The sequence below is a fragment of the Numida meleagris genome, chromosome 3 (genome assembly GCF_002078875.1).
Source record: "Numida meleagris isolate 19003 breed g44 Domestic line chromosome 3, NumMel1.0, whole genome shotgun sequence".
NCBI classification, from domain to species: domain Eukaryota; kingdom Metazoa; phylum Chordata; class Aves; order Galliformes; family Numididae; genus Numida; species Numida meleagris.
Genome location: NC_034411.1, coordinates 24,532,178 through 24,539,569, shown reverse-complemented (window position 1 = coordinate 24,539,569; position 7,392 = coordinate 24,532,178).

Genomic DNA, 7,392 nt, shown 5'->3' with positions numbered 1-7,392 from the left:
CTTTCTTCCTTCCTTTCTTCCTTCCTTTCTTCCTTCCTTTCTTCCTTCCTTTCTTCCTTCCTTTCTTCCTTCCTTTCTTCCTTCCTTTCTTCCTTTCTTCCTTTCTTTCTAATACTAAAAAATGGGAAACAGGAACCTTAAAAGCCCTTAAAATAAAACAAGGGTCTTTATGTCAGCAGGATAAATGGATGAGCTTTTTCAAACTAATTATTTTACTTTCATCTGGATGTGCCCCTAGAGAGGCGAAATGCAGATATGAACGGCTGCCTTCTCTGCTGTTACACTAACTGGTGCTGCTGGCTGGGTGTGATGCTGTTTACATTTCCCAGAGAAAGTGAACAGCACTTTTTTTTGTGCCTGCCAAACCCAGATTTCCCCCCTGATGAAACAGAAAGCTCCTTACCACCTGGAGAAAACAGAAACTGAAACACTACGGAAAGAGCACTTGGTGCCAGGGTGGCCCAGCAGCCAGGGTGAAAGCTCAGCAAAACCCTTGAAATGCACTCACTTAACCTGGGCCAGGGCTTTTTCTCTGGCACCTTCTTCCCCCTTGTGCAGTGACAGATGCTTATAGGCTGCAGTTACAAAAATTCAGGTATTACCTTTGCTTTTTCAGACATCTCTTTGCTGAATGTATATGTATAAGCTGTGTATTTTCTTTGACGTTTTTTAATATTTTAGATATCTCTTTCGTACTTATCCAGCCCAAGCAGCGGCAAAAACAAACTGTATGAATAAATTCCTTAAAATTACAGAGTAGCTGGAAATCAGAAATCAGGAGCTACACTCCGACTGACTTTTGCACACAATCCCGCATTAACACATAACATAAAGCTAATAACACTAATCATTAAATATGTTCCAGATGCCTCTCAGCAGCAAATAACTTAAAATCCAGCTCTGGATGTGGCAGCTTCTCAACCTCTAGTCAACATTCTTTTCCTTGAATAGGTAAAACTGCTATCTTTCCATATAACCTTGTATTGTGATGAATTCTAACCTATTTTTTACAAACTAAATAAAATGATACAAAATGCAGGATCTCTTCCAAGTGGAGTGAATGATCAGATCTTCAGAATGCATGCAAAGAAAGAAAAAGGGAAGGATTCCTTATCTCTGTGTTCAGTAGCCATTTATAGGCTTTTAATAACGTATCTAATTGCATTTGGTATTTTTGTAGAGTGTGACCTTTATAACGCTGTGTGGCTGTATGAAAGGAAAGCACATCCTAGTCTTCCTAGTCTAGCATACCTTAGTCTTCCTACTATGTCTTCCTAGCCTTCACAAGACATAATAAAAATTTCTGGAATATTGTATCCTTTTGTTTTGGTCATAATTTTATGCTAAATACTCATCACTCATCCTTTTTCCAAACTAAAGAATCCTTGTGACCTAAACTCTTCATGTAGAGAAGCTCTCTACCCATCAGGTAACCTACGTGTAGGTTTCCTCTTTCTGCTATGCCCTTTTGGAAGTGAGGGGGTCAGAGGTATATATCCTGTCTGCTGTCTGACTGCTACTGGGCATTAGCATGGAGCTTAAAGGTCCCTTGTAAATAGAGGTTATTATTCTGACCCATGGATACATAGGGCTGCTTTGCCATTCATTTTGAATTCAGACTATTTTATGCCCTCTGTGGAGCACTTTTAGATAGCACGTTGCATACCTATGTGTTTTAATCCTACAGTGCAATGGTGGTGTCTCAGTGCTTGTGAGGGAGAAGTCCCTTCTAACCAGCCAGCAGTGAATATTAAACACCTCAGCCCACTCAGAATTCAAGTAGCAATTATCTTCTGAAGAATAAAACACCAATTAAAGCTCACGTTTAAAACATGGATGGTATGTTGATGTATGATGTTCTGAGGTTCCAGTTCCTGGCCCCAGTTTCCTGTTTTCAGTGATACTGGTCAGGTTATTCCTGAGAGCAAGGACCAGAAACAGCTATCTCCTACCACTATCTGATAGATACGTTATTTCTCTTGTTTCCTTGGGGGATTCTTAAGTGTTTCTGGTGAAGTGTCTTGGGAACTTCCAGGTCAAAGAAGGAAGCCTGTAGTTGCTTTTCAGTTCTCATATCGTTAGGCTGTGTAGGCAGACAATGGTCTAAGTTGCTGTTTGAGGTTAGAATCAGACACCTCCACTCCAATTTATGCAATGTTGTTGGAGATGGGTCAAGAAGTTTATGCTAAAAGTTTAGTATCATTAAGTTATATCAAGCATAGCTTTACTGCAATCAAATACTCATTTCCTAGCTTAAGGCTCTCATTTCACACTCTGAATGAATAAAATATAGCCTGGCCCAACAGAGGCTGTGAGAGGAGTGCAAGCTCTACTTAGAGGTTAACAACCTGATTTCTCTCTCATACCAGTTTTACGGTCACTTAGCTCCATTGACTTTGGTGGAATGAGTCCTGATTTACAACGTTGCTTCAGAGCTGGTTTAAAGCTGTGCTACACAATAGGAATGCTGGTGCCAGGTCTTTGGGAGCAAATATTGTTTGCATTGTGCATGCCACAGTACTATCAGGTCTGAGACCCTAAAGGTCTCAAATTTAGATCTCTCATTTGATACTTTTATGGTTTAATATCAGTTATGTTTTGGATTTTTTTTTCAGTGATTTGTCATTTATCAAGGTCCTCCTGGGGGTTTGAATTTAATATGTAGTTTAGATTTTTACAGAGTCCATATTGGTGTGTATATTTATGGAACACTCTTAACTTAGAATACTTTCAGATGTAAAAACTAAACAAGTAAAAAAAAACAACAACAAAACAGATAGTTACTTACAAAACTGCTTGGAAATTAGTTTACCTCCTGTCACCTCTCTTAATTGTGATTTTAAGTCTGAACACAGTAGACTACCATCTCTTCAGACCATTTCTTCAGTTCACAGTGTCTGACATGATGTCCCATTGGTGGCCTCTTCCTACCTCACCTTGGCTTCCTGTGTGTAGAGCAGATGGCGGAAATGGTCTGAGTGAATACACCTGGTCAAGGAATGAAGATCCATGTTCTTAGCTTGACTCATGCTGACACAAAATATTTTTTATAGGAAAGCTAAGCAATCCAAACAGGATGAACTTGCAATCCACTTCACAACCATATCTACTGGATCCCCTCTTTAGGAACTTCAGCCCAGCTGCATTGAAGATATGGAAAAACTGGGGTTGTGTGCACATATGTTTTTGTTGTCCCTCTGATGTATCCCTTAAATTGCTAGAGTTCACCTTTCACTGTCCTTAGGATCTGGTCTGCCGCTGGACAGCTGTAGGAGGATCTTATCTTCTTTGTGAGCCTGTCCTTTTGTCTTCTTACCCAGTACAATGGTGGTGCTCTTTGGAGAAAAGATCAGCTACCCTGCTCCCTGCCTTTTCCCCACATGATCTGAAGTGAGACAGAAGCACCAGAAATCCAGTGCAGAGGTGAAAAGAGTAATTTGTTTCCTGGGAGATGTCACTGTTCTCAGTTCCCAGCTATCATTCTGGAACATGTAGGCCAGTTCATCCAAAACTCACGTTCATGTTGTGATAATTTGATATCATGTTAGGAATATTTCTAGTAGGGATAATGTGTTTTATGGCATCGTATTAAGGGTAACAGTAAAGAAAAACATACATTCCCCCACTTAACTCTGCTGAAAGAAAACTCCACCATGGTTATTTATCTGGTGGATCTTGGAGGCTTCAAGGCCTTTGTAGATGTCAGGGTTAATACAAGACGGACTTTGCAGAAGGAACCAGGTGGCTGCAGTGCCACCTCTCTACTGCACTTTCTTTTTCCCCCCAAAATGCTGACTTTAAAATGTTTCTTATGTGCCTGGCTGCTGAAAGACAGCCTCATAGTTGTGGTCTGTTAGTTCAACATTTACTGTGCTGCCCAAATGTGAAAGCAAGCACAGAGGGTAGGTTCTCCCTGACTTCTGTGGGATCTGGAGCAAATCCATGAAGAATGCTACTGTTTTCAACACTTTTTTTTCCTCTGCCTGAGAGCAGGCACACAGATATGAATGTTGTTGCAGCTGCCACATACTACATGTAACCCATATGTTGATCATTATTGCTTTAAATGAGAAGGTCTTTGTTTAAAATGACTGTTTTCTTCCATCCAGAACCTAGCTATTTTTTCTCATATGATACTTAAGTGTTTGTGTTTTTAACGTTGTTAATTTATACATCACAGTTTGTATTTAGAAAAAAAGACTACTCAGATATATATTTATTTATTGCATAGACAGCTTTATAGTTATGGGGACCTAGCCCCTAACTAGTTGAAAAAAAACTGGACAATCCATTCTTCAATTGTTTGTATCATTTTATGTTGTGGTTTGTTTATTAATCATAGCTCTGCTTCAATCCCCTTCCCGAATAACAGTACTCTTCTTTAAAATATAATAAACTGTGTTGCATTTATGAGAACTGCATGGTCGAATGATGTTAATCCTGCCACCCTGCTGAATGCCATGTCATGGTGCCAATATTTGTACTGAGAATTGATTGCTGGCTTTGGTAAGACTGGAAAGGAAAGAAAGATCTGGACACAGCAACTACATCTAAACTATGAAATAAAATTGTCAGAGCTTTTTCCTGGAAGCCAATGGGAATGAAAGAGCTTGCATTCACACAGCTGAACTCTTCTTACCCTCCAAATCACAGCGTCCACTTCCAAAATATCTACTGGAGATGGTCCCTGATACAGGTTAATACCCAAACTGTGCTTTGGCATTGCCTGGAAGAATGCAAGCTAGCTTCAACCAAAATTATGCCAGGGCCCAATTTAGTAGTAGGCACAAAACCATCCATATGCCTTGGTGGTCCTGTTAAGTTTATTTTTCGTTAGAATGAAACCTCAGTTACACTGGCAAGAGTCAACAGAAAATCTTTATTGGCCTCAGTGATCAGAGGATACTGAGAGGTATAATTATCAGCTTGTTCACTTCCTTCATATTTGTGTTCTTTTTTTTTCTCATTCTGGCTGTTACCAAAAGAATAGTGAAATGAACATCTTTTCAGTCTCATAGAGTAATGAAATTGGGCTGTTGCCTGCTCAAAACTTGCTGTTAGTTTTGAGTGACCCTCTGGGTTAAGAAACAGGCAGAGGTTCTGGAAAAGCCAGCTTCAGCTCTCTTCCCTGGCAGACAATCTTCAGCGCCCTTGAACAAGGAGCTTAGGTCATATGTGATTCCATAACCCACTTGGATAAAGAATTAAAAGCTGTGATGTGTTGAGATACAAACACGCCAGGTGCATAAGCACACTAAACTGATGAGAGCATAAAACTCCCTTTGATTTCTGTGGCTTTTTTTTTTCTTCACAAATCTGGGAAGGGAATTTGTTTTAAACTCTGAGAAATAGACACGAGTGCATTCACCCCTGTGTCAGGATACTTTCAGTGTAGCACAGAGGCTGGGTGTGGATAAGCCTGAAGTATTCTGCGGAGATGGCCATGTTAATGTGGGAAGCGGCTGCTCTGTTTCTAGAGCTAACTCTCTGTACCTGGTACCCCAATTAACCCATGTAAAACTATCCTTCACTATGCCATACTTCTGCCTGCAGCAATATAAATAAGAATCAGGTAATTCATGCTATTATCTTTTTCTCAATTCTAAAGATAAATGGTAGTGAAGATCAAGTTGATTTAAAAACCTCATCATACAAAATGATTATATTAAGCCATGCTGTATTACAGAAAATGACCTGCATGTATCGAATTAAACCGTGATTTTCCAATGATCTCAGCAGCAGCAAAATGGAGACATTTTAATCATTGCATTATCAGTTTGTGAGGTAGGTAACCACTATACCAAATTTCTGCTCTAAATGAAAAACAGTATTGTTTTATCCAGAAGGTTTCTGGTTTCTAGCCCTAGTCTTTACTTTTCTTGAGGCTCAGGCATACGATTGAATTACTGAAGCTGACAAGTACTGATTTCAACAACATCTAAAATAACGCGCTTTTTGCCTTGGTTTTTCTACAGGCTATGAGTGTGTTGTCAATTAATGCAGTCATTTGATGTGCAGCACCTTGCTGAACCATGAGAACCCGATTGTGGGCTTTCACCCAATATTCCTTTTAGGTTAAAAAGCCTCTTTGTTTCTTAATTGACCTATTCATGGATCAGCCTCATAAAAGAGGCTATGAAGCTCAACATGTACATGTGTGAATCCTACTTAAGGAAAGTGTTATGAAGAAAGAATAAAACTAATTTACGCAGAAATTAATTTTTTTTTCTTTCTGATCTGGACTTTGAGAGAGGTGGTGGGTGCCCCATCCCCGGAGACACTCAAGACCAGGCTGGACAAGACTCTGAGCAACTTGATCTAGTTGTAAGTGTCCCTGTTCATTGCAGGGGAGTTGGGCTAGATGACTTTAAAGGGTCCCTTCCAACTCAAATGATTCAATGATTCTATGAAGTGGAATGCACTTCAGCAAAGTAGAAGAGGAACACTTGATTTTCTTCCTTTGATTCCCTGCTCCTGCTGTGTTTCCCCCTAAGTCTGAAGCACTCTCCTGTGGTTGCTTGCATATGGCAGTGACTCTGCTCAGACCCACAGAGACTATTGCATCAGCTAAGGCTTGCAAGGCCATTATGTGTTCATTTGTGCAGCTTGATCTTGAGAAGAACCAAGGGGACTTGAATCTCCCTCCCACTGATATCGGTGGTGTTGAAAGTGCTCAGTGCATTCCAGGGCAAAGCCTCGGAGGCTGTGGATTAGAGAGTTGCTAACTCCTTTGGAAGTACGTGCAGATTCCTTTGGTCTTCACTGGGGGTGAGCCCAGGCCTCCATTTTAAAACAACAACAAAACCAACACTAGCTGTGGTGGCCCAAATAACAACAAAAGAATTTCAACCCAGACGTCTTCCTTCGTGGCTGTGCTTAGGGAGTAGGAAGAAGCTCAGGGTGTGAACCAGGGCTGAGATCCCCCTCCCTTTCTGTGGGCAGAGGTGTGGGCATTGCCCAGTCCTACCAGAACCCTGTGGATGTACAGATGGGGCTGGTGCCCCTCCTACAGGGTCCAGCACAGGCTGGGTGCTAGTTCACAGTGCTATGCAGCTGTCACCCCAGGGTCTGTCTCAGGCTCTTTCTGACACTCGCTGTCTATTTTAAAGCTAGATACTTTCAGTTTATATTCTCCCTCTAACAAATCTCTTGCTTATTTTTTTTTCTTCCCCTCTCTACTTCCACTACTGAACCTGCTTTGCCAAACTCCCCATTCCACCATCTATCCACCCCATATGTTTATATTTTCCTACTGCTGAGGCATGTTGTGCTGACCTGTCTGGACAGAGCTCCTTTATCACAGAGATAAACACGATGTCCCCCTCACATAGAGTTTCTATCATGTGTGACCTTTCATCTTGAACTGCCATGACCTTTTTTTTTTTATTATTA